Source organism: Tiliqua scincoides, chromosome 8 (assembly GCF_035046505.1).
Source record: "Tiliqua scincoides isolate rTilSci1 chromosome 8, rTilSci1.hap2, whole genome shotgun sequence".
NCBI classification, from domain to species: Eukaryota; Metazoa; Chordata; class Lepidosauria; order Squamata; family Scincidae; genus Tiliqua; species Tiliqua scincoides.
In genome coordinates this window covers 52,820,637-52,839,823 of record NC_089828.1, presented here as the reverse complement: position 1 = coordinate 52,839,823, position 19,187 = coordinate 52,820,637, and the positions used below count along the sequence as shown (strand labels likewise).

The following is a 19,187-nucleotide window of genomic DNA, read 5'->3' as shown; positions in this document are numbered from 1 at the left end:
TCTGAGTTGGGGCCTGCTGACTGCCAATCGTTGAAAAAATGGGGGGGGGGGAAATTGGTTCTATGGGTTCTAACTCTCCCAACACTCAATTTTATTGGATGTCCCCTGGTTCTGGTGTTATGTGAAAGTGTAAAGAGCATCTCTCTATTCACTTTATCCTTCCCATGCATAATTTTGTATGTCTCAATCATGTCCCCCCTCAGGCGCCTCTCTTCTAAGCTGAAGAGGCCCAAACACCGTAGCCTTTCCTCATAAGGAAGGTGCCCCAGCCCCGTAATCATCTTAGTTGCTCTCTTTTGCACCTTTTCCATTTCCACTATGTCCTTTTTGAGATGTGAAAACCAGAACTGGACATAATACTCCAGGTGTGGCCTTACCATCGATTTGTACAACGGCATTATAATATTAGCCGTTTTGTTCTCAATACCTTTTCTAATGATCCCAAGCATAGAATTGGCCTTCTTTGGAAGGGTTTTGTGTATGTGAGTGTAAATACACAGACTCTGAGGAGAACAGCAGCCATTTTGAGTTGGTGGCAGTGAAAAATGTGAATTTGGTTCAGATGTTGCCCAAGTGGGCTTATTTGTACATTTAATGACTCCCACAAGTGACACACTTACACAAGCATTTAACTGTATATACTTGTATATAACTCTGTGTGTGTGTGTGTGTGTGTGTGTGTGTGTGTGTGTGTGTGTGTGTGTGTGTGTGTGTGTAAGTCAGGGGTCTCCAAACATGTTGGCCAGAGGGCCACATCGAATATCTGGCGAAGTGCTGAGCACCGGAAAAAAATTTAAACCTAACATTTATATAAATAGAGATGGAACTTAGATGAGTGAATAAATGAACGAATGGGCTCATTCATTCAACCTCTCTGGCTCTCAGAACATCCTCCAGGCACAACCAGAGCACAGCTCCAGTTGTGTTCATTTGAGTGGGCCAGAGGCTCTCAGAGGACAAGAGGCTGGCTGCAGGCCAGATAGAGGCTTGCCGCGGGCCACATCTGGCCCCTGGGCCGGGGTTTGGAGACCCTTGGTTTAAGTGGTTAAACCTAAGAGTCAGAGAAAAGTTCCCCTCAGAGAACTCTTCAAGAGTTGCATCAGCAGTTCAGCGAGAACTGGCCATGCCCTACACCAGTGTTTCTCAAACTGTGGGTCTGGACCCACTAGGTGGGTCACAAGCCAATTTCAGGCAGGTCCCTATTAATTTCAATATTTTATTTTTAACATATTAGACTTGATGCTACCATGGTATGTGAACTGCATTTTGGGAAATGTTACAAACCTGTACTTATAACAAGCTACTATGTACATTCTTTTAACAATGACAGTCAATGGGACTTACTCCTGGGTAAGTGTGGGTAGGATTGCAGCCTAGGGTTGTGAAAAATGTTCCTGCTTGATGATGTCACTTCTGGTCATGACATCACTTCCAGTGGGTCCTGACAGATTCTCATTCTAAAAAGTGGGTCCCGGTGTTAAATGTGTGAGAACCACTGCCCTACATGGTATACCCACCCACTCCTCCTATATACAGAGGGTGTGACTGGCACCAAAAAGCCCGGGTTCTAGACTTTTCTGAGAATTGCTCCACACAGAGTTCCCATTGGTGTGAATCCACAAACTTCCACATTACAGTAACTGGGTTATTAAGAAGCAAGCTTAAGACCAGGAAAGTACAACAAAACAAGGCCGGGGGTGAGGGGCCCGATCCATATTGGGTGGCAGCACACTCTTTGCCCCATTTTCTCACCAAAAATCACATCCATCTCCCCAGTTGCAAGTTGCCGTCCAAGTATCAATTTGCCACAAATAGCTAATAGTAATCATGCAAGATGATGCTTGGCCCCAAAGCTCAGGCTTTTGTTGGCATAACCAGCTCATTATATTCAATATCGAGGGGGGGGGAAGGATTATAAATATTGATGAGACAATTACCTTCAATTAGCCTCCACTGCTGAACCCCTTAGGAATCCACTTGGAAAAATGCCCAATTCCCACTTGTTGGCTTGCTTTGTGTTCCAGCTGTAGCACGAAGGTCCGTTCTTCAAAGAGAATGGTGCTAATGGATAAAAAAAGGGTGACGGTCACTTAAACTGCTGATACCCTCCTTGCCAAGGAGCAAATTCCATTAAATTCAATATGAATTACTTCTGAGTAACCATGCTTTAGATCACATAGTGGAGCCCTGGAAGAAGCCTTAAGATCATCCAGCCCAAAGATCCTATGTACTCAAAAGATAAACTGTTGTAAGAATGAAAGATGGGCATAACTGGGTGTTTTTCCTAACTGCCCCATACACCTGGAGCTCTCTCACGAAACACCTATGGGAGTGATACTTCTCTCTCTCTTCATAAGAACATAAGAAGAGCCCCACTGGATCAGGTTATAGGCCCATCTAGTCCAGCTTCCTGTATCTCATAGTGGCCCACCAAATGCTTTAGGGAGTACACAAGGCAACAAGAGGCCTGCATCCTGCTGCCCTCCCTTGCATTTGGCATTCTGACATAGCCCATTTCTAAAATCAGGAGGCTGCACCCATTACAGCTTGTAACCTGTAATGGATTTTTCCTCCAGAAACTTGTCCAATCCCCTTTTAAAGGCATCCAGGCCAGATGCCATCACCACATGCTGTGGCAAGGAGTTCCACAGACCAACCACATGCTGAGTAAAGAAATATTTTCTTTTGTCTGTCCTAACTCTCCCAACACTCAATTTTAGTGGCTATCCCCTGGTTCTGGTGTTGCGTGAGAGTCTAAAGAGCATCTCTCTATCCACTCTGTCCATCCCCTGCATAATTTTGTATGTCGCAATCATGTCCCCCCCTCATGCGCCTCTTTTCTAGGCTGAAGATCCTAGAACTTGCAAATCCTTCTGCAATTTGGTGACATCTAGGGTGGCTAAATTAGATGCATCCAAGAACCTAAAATTTCTGAGTTGGGGCCTGCTGACTGTCAATCGTTGAAAAATGGGGGGGGGGGAATTGGTTCTATGGTGATGCCCAGCAGTAAAGGGTAGAGACCAACAGATGTCCCCAAATGAACCAAGATTAACTTTTGCCCCATTCAAGGAGAGAAGTAGAGTTGGAGAAACAGGTCATTTTGGGCAAACTGGCAACCCTAGTGACATCTTTACCTTATCTCTTTAGTCCTCAGCCCAATCAGTACAAAGCCTAAAAACCCAGAATTGCCTTTCATCTCATTTGTCCTTGGTTACCCTGGCTACTCCCACAGCTTAATAAACTGTTGGGACAATCTCCACCCACACCCCGCCAAAGGAGACAGGTGACTGTCTCCCAACCTCATATAGAGAGGTCAACTATGATCTATGCATGCTCACCTGGGAGTAAGCCTCTTAACACAGTGGGGCTTACTCTCAAGTACACATGAACAGAAAAAGCACTGGGAAGGGGCATTCACAAATTTTGGTTTAAATAGTAAGATCAGGCAAGATTTGTAAATTCCTGCCAGTTACACTGATTGCTTTCAGTTACCTTGCAGTATCTAATCCAGCTTGCCTACAACTCAGTTAAGAAGAAGAAATTCTCTCTCTCTCCTTCTGAGTAAACCTGCTTCAGATCTCACAGCATATAGCCCTGAAAGGGGCCTTAAGAAAGATCAGCTGTGCCCCTATCACTTACTGAGCCAAAGAAAGATCACAGTTCTGCAAAACTGCAAAACACAGTTGTGAATAAAAATATTCAAATGTCTCTTTATGAAATATCACATTTGCATAATACTTATTTTTAAATGCAGAAATTAAAGTTTCCAGAATTTGATGGGAACTGGATTCTGGTGTATGAAAAGACCTCTGTGGCTTCTTGAATGCAGCCAGCTATAGCAAACAACCTAAAATTTCACCAAAATCCTTTATCACTCAACAGTCCTCTTTCTCCCATATATGAATAGATAACCACTGCCCCAATCATCTTGTAGAATAAGACCTACAGTTGTTTAAGGTGATATCTAAAATGACAAGTATGCAAGCTTTGGGGGTTATACAGAACACCACCTCGTGTTGAAGAGCTGCATATGTCTCAGAGACCTGCATACTATTTGAAGAGTAAAGTCAGTAGAGATAATCTTACCTGCTCTATAACATAATGCATGCCACAAGAGAAGCAAAATCCCTGCATTTCTCAGAGGAAGAAGGCTAGGTCATTGACTAAGGCACATGCAAATGAGAGGCGGAGAGGATTAAAAAGGGAAGGACTCACACCAGCTGTCTGTAAAGGAATCATTAATTAAAGGGGCAGTGCTGTTGCTGGTCTGAATTAAAACACTGAAGAAGACAGAAGGGGTGTGCCTGAGACACAATCCCTTTGTATGTCTGTTTTAAAAAAGAAACAAAAATGGAGGTCGGAATTTCTCAGCTGCCAGAAAAATTGGTGTGTGTGTGTGTGTGTGTGTGTGTGTGTGTGTGTACACTGATAAAACCCAAAAAACCTTTTTAAAGTTTTTAAAAAGGCCTACCCCCAAAAAAACATTTTTAAAGTTGCCAAGGATGCTTGAACGAATTTTGGATATTTTTGGGGTGCTGAATCAAAAAATGGCATCAGTTTTGCCTGATTGGCTCTAGTTTTGGCGGTACGGCATAGCCACCTTATATGCTGATTCCAGCACCTTCCTCATGAAGAAGCCATGGCATCAGCTTCCTCACAAGGAAACTGCTTGAATCAGCATATTTGGCTATGCCATGCCCCCAAAACTAGAGCCAATCCAGGAAAACCAATGCCATTGTTGGATTCAGAACCCCAAATATACCTAAGAATAGGTCTAACTTTCAACATAACAAAATGCGTGCAGGCCTGTGTAACAGTTAAAAATCTGTAGTTATAAAGTGATGCCAGCTTTTTTTTTCTTCGCAATTGGATCCAGAACTATGTGGGGTCCCTACTTTGAAGGCAAACTTAGTCACACTCTCTTGGCATGGATTCAGGACCACCACAAGACTTCCCAGCTCCCAAGGGCATCTCCAACTTACCCAATAGTACATGAGTCACTACCTCTGCCTCTTCTCCTCCTCTTCCTCATGCTCTCTGGAAGAGGAAATGAAACAGAAGGAGAAGAAATGTAGAGGAACAGAAAGCGGTGACCTCCCACACTTCTGTTTCTGCTTCACTTCCCTCTTCCATTTTAAATCTAAGGAGCAGCAGGAGCAGCAGAGATGGGAAGGCAGAGGTGCGTGGCCTCCTGCTAATTCACTGCCTCAGGGGACTGCCTCAGTTGGCCTCGTGGACCAGCCACCCTGTGTAAATTCTAACGCATCAGTCCCCAAAATTAAGAAATAGCAATCTGCTCCAAGCTATTCATTTAATCTTAACCTTAGTCATAGTCACATCAGTAGTAAACGCAGTCAACATTCTATAAACACTGCAGATATTTAGAGGCACTTGCTGGCAACCTACATTTTGAGACCAGTGAAGTACACGAAAAGGGCAGCCCTACACGCATGACCTGTGTCATTTGCAGCATTTAAGTTCCCTGACAGCCATTCCAAATCCATTTCCCTGCATCCCAAGACTGGTGCGGAACTCCCACAACACAGTCCTCTATACCAGCATCACTCAACACTGCTCCCCTGATGCACCACTTACTGTTGCGCTGTCCTTGGAGGCACCATCAGAAGTAACTGGCAATGACATCATCACCAGTTGCTTCCAGGATCAGAGACTGTGACGGGAGCTTCTAAGGTCAGTAAGAGGTTCAAGGCATGGGGGCAGGAGAGCTTTTTCTTCTGCTCAGAAACCACGCACTAGAGCTCTGCCCACCAGTTCCAGCTTCCTACTGCTGTTGGAAGCTCCCGTGGAAGCGATCTCACTGCCGGGCAGTGAATGTTATGCATAAGAACATAAGAACATAAGAACAGCCCCACTGGATCAGGCCATAGGCCCATCTAGTCCAGCTTCCTGTATCTCACAGCGGCCTACCAAATGCCCCAGGGAGCACACCAGATAACAAGAGACCTCATCCTGGTGCTCTCCCCTACATCTGGCATTCTGACTTAACCCATTCCTAAAATCAGGAGGTTGCGCATACACATCATGGCTTGTACCCCATAATGGATTTTTCCTCCAGAAACTCGTCCAATCCCCTTTCGACGAGTTTCGACGCCCAATCGTCGTAATGCCCCTTGGGCATACCACCCAAGGCTGCCCAGCGTACCACTGGTGGAACATGTACCACTGGCTGAGCCACTGATCTATACCTTAACTTGCTCTGCACAAAAATTGTGCAGAGTGCTTCTATGGAGGTATGCCCCGAGTTTTGAATTGAAGAAGCAAAGGGGGGGGGATGTTTCCATTCAAACTGTGCCAGTAATTAATGTGTGTTGGACTGCCAGTGCCCCAAATTTCATTTTGCATCTGTAATGGAAGTATGTTCACAATGTTGACACCCCCAACAGCATGTGAGGGAGACAATAAGGTCCAAGTGTCTTTATATGCAACTTACTACAATTACTATGAGTTAAGTCCAATAAATCAGTAGTGCAGCAATTTTCAACCGTATTCCTCTCGTGGCATACCGACAAGACACTAAGGGCTAAATCCTATCCAACTTTCCAGCCCTGGTGCAGCCGTGCCAATGGGGTATGTGTTGCATCCTATGGTGGTAAGGTAGTAATGGAGGCCTCCTCAAGGTAAGGAAATGTTTGTTCCCTTACCTTGGGGCTACGCTGCACTGGCACTGGAAAGTTGGATAGGATTGGGCCCTAAAATTGTCAAGGCACACAATCAGTTTTTTGACAACTGACAAAGCACACTGCACTGCCGGTAGGAATCTCACATCCCCCAATAGCCCTACTAATAAATGAAACTCCCCTAAACTCCCATAGCATATCTATGGACCATTCATGGACCACTGGTTGAAGATTGCTGAACTAGTGAAGTCATACCTCTCCGCAATTAAACAGTCAAGCAATCTTGAGGATGCCCAAGAACATCCAAAACCTGGATCATTTCAGACAACCAACGCTGGCAGGGCTATGAAGCCTAATGCAGAGCACCACACACAACAGGTCACTCTGGAGCTCAACAAGTGGAATCAACGTGCTGGAATCCCTAGCATGTATGCACTGCTGAAACAGAGACGCCTGCGTTGGCTCGGTCATGTCGTGAGAATGGATGATGGCCGGATCCCAAAGGATCTCCTCTATGGAGAACTCGTGCAAGGAAAGCGCCCTACAGGTAGACCACAGCTGCGATACAAGGACATCTGCAAGAGGGATCTGAAGGCCTTAGGAGTGGACCTCAGCAGGTGGGAGACCCTGGCCTCTGAGCGGCCCGCTTGGAGGCAGGCTGTGCAGCATGGCCTTTCCCAGTTTGAAGAGACACTTGGCCAACAGACTGAGGCAAAGAGGGAAAGAAGGAAGGCCCATAGCCAGGGAGACAGACCAGGGACAGACTGCACTTGCTCCCGGTGTGGAAGGGATTGTCACTCTCAAATCGGCCTTTTCAGCCACACTAGACGCTGTTCCAGAACCACCATTCAGAGCGCGATACCAGAGTCTTTCAAGACTGAAGGTTGCCAACTAACTAAAAGCAGCTGCACAGGGAAGTGGGTGATTTAGGATCAAGGTAATGGCAGAAGTCTGTGCCTAATCCATATACCAATTCCCCAACTTACATTGGCACCTGCTAAGTTACTATTAGCTGTAGAGGGAATAACGAATGAATGGGCACCATTTGTGATGCCCATCCACAGAAGCAACCGTTCCATGCATCCACAATGCGCTTGGACCTTAAGAGTGGATAACCAGTTCAGTTTTAGACTAGAAGTGCCCACAGAGGTTGCAAGGACATGCAGCTCTAGTATGTCTCCCCATCTCTAAGGAAGGACCCCTCCAATGACTGCAAATGAGATCGTTGTCCATCACAAACTACCCTTCCTCTACAAACTCCAAGTGGGCGGGACTGAACACTTGGGACAGACCCAGTGATAAAGAATGTGTCGTGTATTGTCAACCACTGGATACACACCTATGTTCTCCCGTCACACTGGGTTCCACTAGGCTGGATCTGTGGATCTCATTTTTACGGGAGTAGTACCTACCTCTCTAGCCTTGGCAGCTGGATCATTACACAGCAGCCTCTCAAGAAAAGAAGCCCTGGTTCTATATCACAGAACAGAAGACTGCTGCTAGGAGACCTTTGTGATGCAACCAAATTCCACCAGGTAACTGCTGGCCATTTAATGCACCAAGAGTTATTAAAGCAAAGTAACATTTCAGAGACCAATCCCGAGCTCTTAGCATGGGTCCACTGCCGACATGTGCCTTAAGGCATGTCTGCAGCCCTCAGTGTTGGTGCTAGCTCAGTACCAGCTCAGAGCTGCTATCACCTGAACTGCCCGGCTGCAGAGAGGTAGGTGGGGGTGTGGGGAGGTGGGAAGGAGGCATTCCAGGGTGGGGGGAGACAGAGGAGGGCAGGGAGAGGGTGTGCCAGGGAGGAAGCGGGATTGGAGTCAGGCCAATGTTTCAATGTTTTTATTGTCACGGCACACTGACCTCTCCTCTACGGTCTTCACCTCTTGGGATGTCACTTCCAGCTTCTGGGAAACTCTTCTGGGTTCTGTGGCAGCTAACAAATTGCCTGTCCCTCTTCCTCTCCAATTCATTACTACAGACAGTTGCCCTAAAAACAGAGCCACAGAACCCAGAAGAGTTTTTCATCGATTTTCAACAGCTGTGCTCCAAACTCTGGCAGCATACCTGCGGATCTTCACGCCACAGTGGTTGAAAACATAGCACTGACAGGCAGCAACTCTGCAGGGTTTCAGATAGTGATCCTTTCCTACCTGGATGCACCTGGGATAGGATCAGGACCTTTTGCAAGCAAAGCACATGCTCTGTCCCTGAGCTGCACAGCCTCTTCATCAGATCTGTGGGCAAATTGGGGGGGGGGGATAACAGATTTCTGTGAAATTAAGCCAATTGTTCAATTGCTTTTGAATGAAAAACATGAACAATAGCCAGCCAGCAGCAATAATAGCTTGGTTTTCTACACAATAGCTTCCCGAGTCTCCTCTTCAAAATGGGGAACAGGAAGGGCTGTCAGAGGATTAAATAAATGTTATACAATTAATCATATGAGTTTCAGCCAATGGATCAACTAATGAATTGCCTTAATTTACATATGAACAAAAATACTTCTGATGAAAATGGTATACTGTTTCGAGATAACACACCCAATCTGCTGCTTAAAGTATCTAAGAAGAGGAAATTTCCCTGCATGTGAGACAAAGTGGCAGAGTGGCATCAGGGGTTGACCAGGCTGGGCACAAGGCAAGGCCCACACCTATCAGACAACCTACTTGGCCGGAAAGTTGTGTATGTGCAACCTCCTGATTTTAGAAATGGGCTGTGTCAGAATGCCAATGCAAGGGAGGGCACCAGAATGAGGTCTCTTGTTATCTGGTGTGCTCCCTGGGGCATTTGGTGAGCCGCTGTGAGATACAGGAAGTTGGACTAGATGGGCCTATGGCCTGATCCAGTGGGGCTGTTCTTATGTTCAGGAGCAAGATTCAATGAACTCATTTACTCTACACAGTGATGTCACTAGGAAGGTGTGGGGGCATTGGGTAACGCACATGAGGGTTGTGACACCACTACTGGCCACAGTTTTTAAAATGTTGGCATTTTCGAATAATACCATCATGTTACATATCATTTGACGCATCATTTCATGCTGAATGCAATGAAACAAGCCACGCTGAATATCTCTATTGCAGTGGTTCTCACACATTTAGCACCGGGACCCACTTTTTGGAATGAGAATTTGTCAGGACCCACCAGAAGTAATGTCATCACCGGAAATGACATACAAACAACATACAACAAACCTTTATTAGGCATATAGTGTTACAACTAATATCTCCAAACAGTCATGTATGAAGGTATATATTAAAAGAGAGATAAGAAATAAGGATTAAAACACAACAATTTGCTTACACAGTTACTCCAAGTTGCTTAGAACCAGCAGCTTAGCCCGCTTCAAGTTGCTCAAATGTAAAAATTTAGCAACTGGAAGGGTCATGAATTCGAATTCACCCGCCAGCAAAAGTTGTAAATGACGTCATCAAGCAGGAAAATTTTTAACAATCCTAGGCTGCAATTCTACCCACACTTACCCAGGAGTAAGTCCCATCTACTATCCTTGTTAAAAGAATATACATAGTAGCTTGCTGTAAGGACAGGTCTGTAACATTTCCCCAAATGCAGTCACATACCATGGTAGCATCAAGTCTAATGTATTAAAAATAAAATATTGAAATGAATAGGGACCCACCTGAAATTGGACCTAGTGGGTCCCGACCCACAGTTTGAGAAACACTGCTCTATTCTATCAAAAGTTATAGCCAAAAACAAGTGAGGGCAGGGCAATCACCACACTCAATGCCCCGGGCATTGCCCTGCCCACTGCATGGGAGGATGTTCGGCCTAGGGGTGAAACACTGGCCTCCTGCGCTGGGTGACTCAAATCCTAGTGGCACCACTAACTCTACATCGTCAGCCTCTCTGGGCAGGGACCTAGAGTGTCTTTTCACTCAATCTTAAGTGATATATAGATTTAAAATTTATACTGCAATGCAATTCAATTAATTTTATTGTTACTAATCCTCTTTGACAGCGCTTTGGGGGTCCTGTATTTGGAACAGAAAGAAAGAAAGAAAGAAAGAAAGAAAGAAAGAAAGAAAGAAAGAAAGAAAGAAAGAAAGAAAGAAAGAAAGAAAGAAATGTCTGTCAGACGCAGGAGATGGAGGTCCACACAACTCTGTAGAACCCCTTGCGGAAATTAGCATTTCCCACAGAATAACCACACACTTGGTTGCAAAACCTGTGTGGGTTTCCTTATCTGTGAGTGTTTTCCCACAAAATAAGCCAAGTTCCTTCTTCACTTTTGATTCAGTGAGTTACAAATGGATTTTGAATGTAAGGTTGCAAAACGCATGTGGTTGTCGATATCTGAGAGTTTGGGGTCCTTGGAGAAGGCAAGTCAACACTCAAGTCTAGACTGCTTATAGTGGAGCCCTCCCTTGTTCGCCCTCCCTTTGTTTTTGCCTTTAAAGGGCAGCTGTCTCCTCCCCCTTGCGTGTGCTAAGAAGGAAAGGTGAGAAAGCAGAGTTTCCTTGAATTTTGACTGAATAAGACTGATCCAGGATGGAGTTCTATGTTCCAACTATTCCTGTTGGCAGCAAGGGACTGGACTCCCTTGCCACCCAAGGGCACTAAGTGTTGAGAACAATTATCGATATTTGGCAGGAAGAGATTGTCCAGGCAGCTTTCACCAAAAAATTACCAAAATGGGTGCAGCTCTGCTACTTTTTGGAGCGTTCACCTCTGAGCTCCCCTGCCCAGAATGGCTCCACTTGCATGCTGCAGAGAGGATCCCTACAAAACTTAGTCCTTTGGACCCCCTCTAGCTACTCCATGGAATCATTGTTTAAAAAAAACCTTACTTGTTCCAAAAACCCATCTCCTTATTTGAACCACTGATTAATCTGTAGCTGCAGAGAGTACCTGTGATTTTTTTTGGCAGAAATCACATAGATCCAGCAGTGCTACCCAGCCTGCCCGGTCAACCCATTGGCTCCTTTTCCTGGTTTTATGCAGGTAAGTTGTTCTCTGTGACTTCCATTCAACTGGTGTGGGAGGTACGCAGCCTCCTTGGTCAGAGAACAGAACGTGCAAACTTCCTTATTAATATTGAACTGGCTAATCGTCTACGATGCATGCAGCTGGCATGTCTGTTAGACAGATTCCCCAAACCAAAGTTAAGCAACAGTAGTAATTTTCCACCCACTGATACACTAGTTTTTGGGATGAACACTGCACAAATGGGTCTTAATTATTCACACAATATTTTAATTGTGTTTTACTTATGTAAATGCTTGGACTGGAACAGTAGCATAGTTAGAGGGGGTGCAAAGCACTAAGGTTTGCAGGAAGCCCCACCGTGCCGTGCAAGCGGCCCCTCCCTTTCAGGGCCATTCCAGGTGGGGGGAGCAAAACAGAGGCAAATGCAGAATGGCTTTGAAGGGGGGGACGGGGTGCTTGCACAGCACGGTGAGGCTCCCTGCAAAACTTAGTGCTCAGAATCCTAGAATCCTAGAATTGGAAGTAACCTAAAAGATCATCTAGTCCAACCCCCTTAAGCTACTCTACTGGACTGGAGCATCTTGGGGCACAAAGTTTCCTTAGAAACATTTACTTTAAAAAAAAAATCTCAAACATATGGAATGTGCAGTTTTTTCACTATTTTGCCCACGTCTCCTATTCCCCACTGAAAAGTGGCCCTGCCCTTGTTGCTGCCCCCAAAGCTTGATGTATGGGGAGGGACGTATGCCCAGGCTCCATTCAGCTGATATGGATTGTGTGTTTGCTGCACACCTAGTGATTGTGCTGTTGTGTCACCTATTGGCTCCCGTTCCTGGTTCTAACTAGGGTTCTAACTGCGGTAGATTGGTAACCCAGGTTACCCAGGAAGGTCCTGGTTAACCAAGTAGGTTTTGGGTAACCACAATCAACTTGACAGTCACCACCAGTCAATTTATGGGGAACTTCCCTGCTTGGATGCAGGGAGGGGAGTCAAATTCTTAGAAAGATTTAACACTTCCTTTGTTAAGGAACAACACTGAACAACAAGCAAAAAAAGTTCCCTCTGAGAGCTGGAACTGTGAATCATATGACATGTCAGAACCAGGAAGTTTTATGCCCTCAGAAGGGCAAGCCCTCAAGGAGAAACTCCCGTCCCTTCGGCAGGCAAGTGCTGCTGGGATACAGGCAGACCCAGAAGTCTATCAAAGGACAATTGGCAGTGCAGGAGGAGGGACTAGTGCAGATTTTGCCATGATAGAACCCCTGGATTGGAGTGAACATTTGATTTCAAGTACCATATGCATCAACATTCACAGGCTGTCTCACAGATGCATTTTCCCATGGAACATCCGCGCAACTGGTGGGGATGTGACTTTGCACACCCCCTTTCTCCATTTCTGTGAGCATATTCTCAGGTAGCTCACATCTCTAAGCATGACATTCAAGTGCCTGCAGAGAAGCCAGCATCACAGAACTGAGGTGTGAGCCTTTAGAACAGGTTGCAAGATCTCTTTTTCTGGCAAATAAAGAAATAGATAGAAAATCCCAGCCTTAAGAATCATTGCAGTTACCTGAGCAGCACTTGAGGCAGGGAGCCGAATTTACCGCTGGCTGAGAGCACATAGATTCCAGCATAACAGCTGCCTGATGCAGGGTAAAAGGGAAGGACGAGGCTTGAGACACGCCTGGCCAATCACATCTGCGCCTCTATCCCCTTAGGCAAAAGAGCAACGTAGCAGGTACCAAGGAAAGCAACAGGCTGTTGGGCAACAGCCGCTACGGCAAAGCAATGCTGTCACGCAAAGGTAAAGGCCATCCCTGCAGGGCCGTCGCCTGACAAGGCTGCCATTGAGTGGAATCGCTCTGGCGTTTTCTCCGGTCCCTAGGATTTTCAACAATGATACCAGCTGCTGACATGAACGATCAGCTCATCTTCTACAGCAGCTGGCCCACTGCTAGGAGGGTAAAAACCAATGTCTGTGATTGTAATCGTGGTGGGCGAAGGGGGGGGATCTCAGCTCTTTTATTGTAAAAAACAAAGGAGGAATTCCTAGTCCTTCGAGAGACAGTGGATATCTACAAGTGGGTCAGAATGCAGAAGTGATGTGCAGTTCTCCTAATCTTGCTTGATCCTCCCCTGCCCAGCCAGTTCAGAGCAACCAGTGAAGGCAAGGAGGAGGTGGCAATAACATGAAGCTGACAAGAACTCCTGGGGCCACCAGCAGCCGCCATCCTCCTCCTCCTCCTCCAGCTCCACTGCTGTAATCTCTGGGCTGTGGTCCTAGGGGAAGGTAGCCTAACTCTGCCACCCACTATCCCTTCTTCCTTTTCTTCTGCTGTATCATTGCTCTGTGCCCTCTGTTTTGAAAGAGCGCAGCAGAGAAGGGCCTGGACAAGGAAGCCAGTGGAAGTGAGGCAGTGCTTGGCTCGGCTTGCTTCATCTAGTCAGCTCTGCTGCTCCACTTCGAAATAGAACAAAGATGGAGGAAGCTGGTGGGGACAAACAAGGGCTAGGTAAGGTGGCTGCAGAGGTGGCTGATGGGTTCAGGGTGCCACTGGAGCCCATCTGCTGTCCAAGGCAGCCCACCCCAACCTCACCTCATAGAAAGGTGGTCCTGCTAAGCAGAGGAGGTAGGTCAGACAAACAGAAAGAATTCCAGGGGGCAGGCAGAAGAGCTGTTTCTAAGGTCCTAAACTGAGCAGACTCACTACATGCAGAGCAGTACCAGAAGTAAAGCCAGCCTGGATCTTCCCAGGGCACTTGCTAGCTTGTCCTAGCAGGCTGCCAACAGCCAGAGGAGGAGCCACAGACGCTTGCTTTGCAGAAGGAAGGTTCTGGGTTCATTTCCTAGTTGTAAGAGGTTGAGTTAGGGAAGATCTCAGCTTGAGACCTTGGAGAGCTCCTCTCAGCAACGTGGGCTAATGGACATCTGGTCTGACCCATATTGTGGGAAGGCGGCATGGCGTGAGGCTACCAGGCAAGGGGCAACAAGCTGGTTGTGGTTAGGTTCCAGAGCAGTGATCTGAAGGACCACAGGCAGACGGCATAGACAAAAAGGACAAGCTGGGGGCCGGATTCTGGCGCGAGCAAACCAAGGTGAATGAGATGGGGCTGTGACTTAAATATTCGGCCCAGTGTCAGAGTGAAGCAAGGCAAAGTCTATGAACATCGTCTTCATTAGCTGAGAAGCTTAGACTACAAAGCAAACTCTGGGAATGGTCTTATGCAGGGCCAAAGGAGACCTATTGGCTTCCTGGGTCGTTTGAGTCACCAGGGCTAGTTGGCTACGGGCTTCCCTCCTGGCAACTCTTAGAGGTGGGGGGTACTGCATAGTGACAAGGCAAAGGGAATTGTTAATGTCTAATTTGTCAATACACTAAACCTCGTCCCTTGTGACTTCCATTTGCCTCATTTCCTCAGACCCCTCTGAAATGGTTGGTTCAGTCAAGGGTATGTGCCCCACATCTTCCACAGCAGAAACAGATACAAAGAAGTCATTCAGTTTCTCTGCAGTTGCCTATCCTCTCCAACCATGCCATTCTTTCCTGGTTATCTAAAGGTCCAACTGTCTCCCTGGCATCCTGCTTCTGTGATGCATTTAAAGAAGTTATAATTATTTGACTTAAGTTCTTAGCCATGCGCTCCTCACATCCCATACCGTCGGTTTACATCTCAGTAAGAACATAAGAAGAGCCCTGGTGGATCAGGCCCATCCAGCTTCCTGTATCTCACAGTTCTTAGCCATGCGAACCAGGGGACATCCACTAAAATTGAGTGTTGGGAGAGTTAGAACAGACAAAAGAAAATATTTCTTTACTCAGCGTGTGGTCAGTCTGTGGAACTCCTTGCCACAGGATGTGGTGATGGCGTCTAGCCTGGACGCCTTTAAAAGGGGATTGGACAAGTTTCTGGAGGAAAAATCCATTACGGGGTACAAGCCATGATGTGTATGTGCAACCTCCTGATTTTGGAAATGGGCTATGTCAGAATGCCAGTGCAAGGGAGGGCACCAGGATGCAGGTCTCTTGTTATCTGGTGTGCTCCCTGAGGCATTTGGTGGGCCGCTGTGAGATACAGGAAGCTGGACTAGATGGGCCTATGGCCTGATCCAGCGGGGCTGTTCTTATGTTCTTAACTACAATTCCCAGGAAGCCTTGCAGGTCTTCTTGTGACCTGGTGTGCTCCCTGGGGCATTTGGTGGGCCGCTGTGAGATACAGGAAGCTGGACTAGATGGGCCTATGGCCTGATCCAGTGGGGCTGTTCTTATGTTCTTAACTACAATTCCCAGGAAGCCTTGCAGGTCTCTTGTTATCTGGTGTGCTCCCTGGGGCATTTGGTGGGCCGCTGTGAGATACAGGAAGCTGGACTAGATGGGCCTATGGCCTGATCCAGTGGGGCTGTTCTTATGCTCTTATGTCCTCACATCCCATATTGTCAGTTTACATCTCAGTAAGAACATAAGAAGAGCTCTGGTGGATCAGGCCCATCAAGTCCGGCTTCCTGTATCTCACAGTGGCCCACCAGAAGCCACCATTTACTACTAGGAGCCCCTTAAACCCTGGAGGACTGTCCTTGATACAACAGCATACTGGCTCATCACCCATAGAATAGTCCCTTTAGTAAGTAAACAGCATGCACCAAACTACGGCCCATGGGTGCATCAGGCAAAACACTGAAGCCCTCCCCACTGTGAGCAGTGCTTACCGTTCTGGCATGACACTCTCAGGAAGCTCACCCAATTGCTGCAGCACAACCCTCTTCGCAGTTGCATCTGCCCATAAATCTAGGTGCAAAGCCTGCTGGGTTAGTGGGCTACAGCCACAACTGTCCAGAGTGTCATGCTGCAGCAAGCTGGTGGGCTTCTTGTGAGCACTGTGTAGGAACGGTAAGCGCTCCTGTGAACAGCGACCTCATTTTCAGTGCACAGTGGTCGAGAGTTTGGCGACCACTGTTCTAAAGCAGGGGTGACCAAACCCTGGCCCAGGGGCCAAAGCTGGCCCTCAAGAGGATTTCATCCGGCCCCTGAGGTTCCCCAGCCTCTCAGGGCTAAAAATAACTCAAAAGGCGCACTTCTGGTATATACCGCATTCAGCCACTAGAGAAGCAGAATGTGATGCATTATAATGGAAAGATATTATTCCATTCCATTCCATTATTCAATTGCATTCTGCACCTCTAGTGGCTGAATGAGACATATACCGATGCTGAGAGACCTGGAATATAAATGTAAATATGTTAGTTAAACTCAAAATTGAGCAGAAACTGAGACAAAAGTTTGAGATTTGCGTCATAGGTTGCTTGATGCTTTTTCAAAATCCATTGCCGTCTTTTCCTGTGCAAGTCAATTTTGCCCTCTGCTCCCTCCTCCTTCCACCCCCACCCATTTATTGCATTCAGTCAAACTCTCAGCACATCCGTCCTCCATGTATTTATTTTTTGGCCCTCAACACTGTGTCAAATACACAATGCGGCCCTTGTGCTGAAAAGTTTGGACACCCCTGTTCTAAAGGATCATTTCTCTCTTTCTCAGAATGACAACCTTGTTCCCTGAGACTCTCACTCTCCAGGACAGCAGAGAAGCTGTCAACCCAGGAACAGGACACCTCCATCACATCCCTGAGGGCTTCATCCACGTACCTCTCTGACTGAGCTTCTTCAGGTCAGCTACTTTAGCTTTGAGAAACAGACTTGCTATCTGAGAGCCAGGAACTCAATATTTGGACCTGAACATTGGCCTGGGGTAGATCTGACTTCTAGACAATCAGAAGACCATGACTAGGGTCAGTAGAAGCCCAAGAAAATTACATGGCGATTCTTACTACCTGCACTCTACCCAGAGCAGAAGGTTCTAGATGAGAACGGCTGAAAAAGTTGGTAAACCAGAGAAGCAAACCCTCTGAAATTAAGAGGCGACCGACCGGGTTGCCCTCATTCAAGCATGCTTTGGGTTGTTACAAAAGCTGCATGTTGAAGCTTGCAGCTGGTTCTTTTGAAGGAACCCGCCAATGCCTCACCAGGAAAAATAGTCAATCTGGTTTTTGCATGGAGTGAGCAAGAATGCCAGTGAGCAAACCAAATAAGGAAGCCAGTTCCATTGTATCCAGCACAGAGCCTTGCCAAAGCAGCAGGGCTGCAACAGTCCTTCCAAAATGCACACTCTGCTGTGACACTCCTGCAAAACCCTTTTCTTTTAAATTTCACACCAAGATGCATCTTTAGCATTGCACATGCCCCTCTCCAAACGCAGGGTCATAATTCACAACTATCAGAACTAAAGACCTGAAAGGTAGCCCAATGAAGCTGCTCTTCTACATTCAGCTAATGAGATCATGGCAGCAGTGGCGTAACTAGAGGGGGTGCAAAGAACTAAGTTTTGCAGGTGCCTCACTGCGGTGTGCAAGCAGCATGCCCTCCCCCTCCCCTTCAGGCCATTCCGGGCCACTAGAGCAAAACGGAGGCTACTGGATGGCAGGCAGGATTCAAATGGGGAACTTCTCAATTAATATCTCCATTTCTCTCAGGGATTACTCTGTACCTACTGTAGCAAGCACACAGCTAAGAAACAGTCCTAATTAAAGAAAGAATATTGTACCCAGGAAAATACCTTAATATGCTAATTTTCAGTTTAAAAAATCATCTCCCTTCCTCCTCCTCCTCTCCCACTTGGCAGGTAAACTTTGCAGCAGAGCTTTGGCTTGCATGACAACGATGATTAATATTTTAATCTCTATTATTTCTCAACTTCCTGCTAACTAAAGGATATACAAGCATGTCCTCCTCCACCCCTCTTTGTGAAGAAAAGGGGATTGTAGTGTACGCAAATATTTCTGTTCCTTCTGGTACTCTGAGCTGAGCCCATTCTTCATGGAGAAGTTCTCTCTCTTGGCAATTCTAGACACCTGCAGCCAAAGCCTGGATGGCGGTTTCAAAATTAATTCAAAAACATTGACTTTTTCCATCTTTGCAGTACTACTTGTGAGTACCTGTCTATTCTGCCTCCCTCTTTTCCTTTCATTGTCCTCCCTTCTGGCCTTCCTTTGGACCTCCATTCTGGACCACTTCCTCTTTTCATACCCTCCTACACAGTACAGACGAAAGGGGGTCACACATGACATTCCTATTCTTATACTAAGAATCACTCCACTTGCTGTATCCTGTATTTATTTGCCCTGCAACAGCTTGTTCTCCAACAGCTTAAAAACCGAATGGAGACTGTTCTTTGGGTGAAAGATACACTAAAAAAAATTACATTGTCCTGCAAGAGGTTATCCTTTTATGAATGATGTTCATGCTGAACCGTGCAGAACATGGTGCCTTAATGTTCAATCACATGCATTTTTGTGCACGCACAACATGGAAAAGAAGCAGCCTCTGCCCTTACAGAGATTTAACAGGCTCAAGTTTCTGGGTAAGCAGATAAGTCCTGAAGAATGAGAGGTCTAGTAGTATTTTAACAAGGCATCTTCCAAGATAGTGGTTACCTGGGACAGGAACCAGAAAATAGGGACAGCTGGAGCACACACTTTAGCCACTTTGTTCAGTGGTATTCCCAGAGGGGGGGGCACAGAACTACATTTTGTAGGGTGCCTCA

At 46.4% G+C, this 19,187-nt stretch overlaps 1 protein-coding gene across 3 annotated transcripts in view; it reads right to left on the bottom strand.

Annotated features, from left to right (window-relative positions):
* CUEDC1 (CUE domain containing 1) overlaps window positions 1-19,187 on the bottom strand; it is a 93,724-nt gene that overhangs the window by 62,007 nt on the left and 12,530 nt on the right. For all 3 annotated transcript variants that reach the window (XM_066635944.1, XM_066635945.1, XM_066635946.1), the window contains one exon: window positions 1,938-2,061. The gene's annotated coding sequence lies outside the window, so the exon portion shown is untranslated. The remainder of the gene's footprint in view (window positions 1-1,937; window positions 2,062-19,187) is intronic.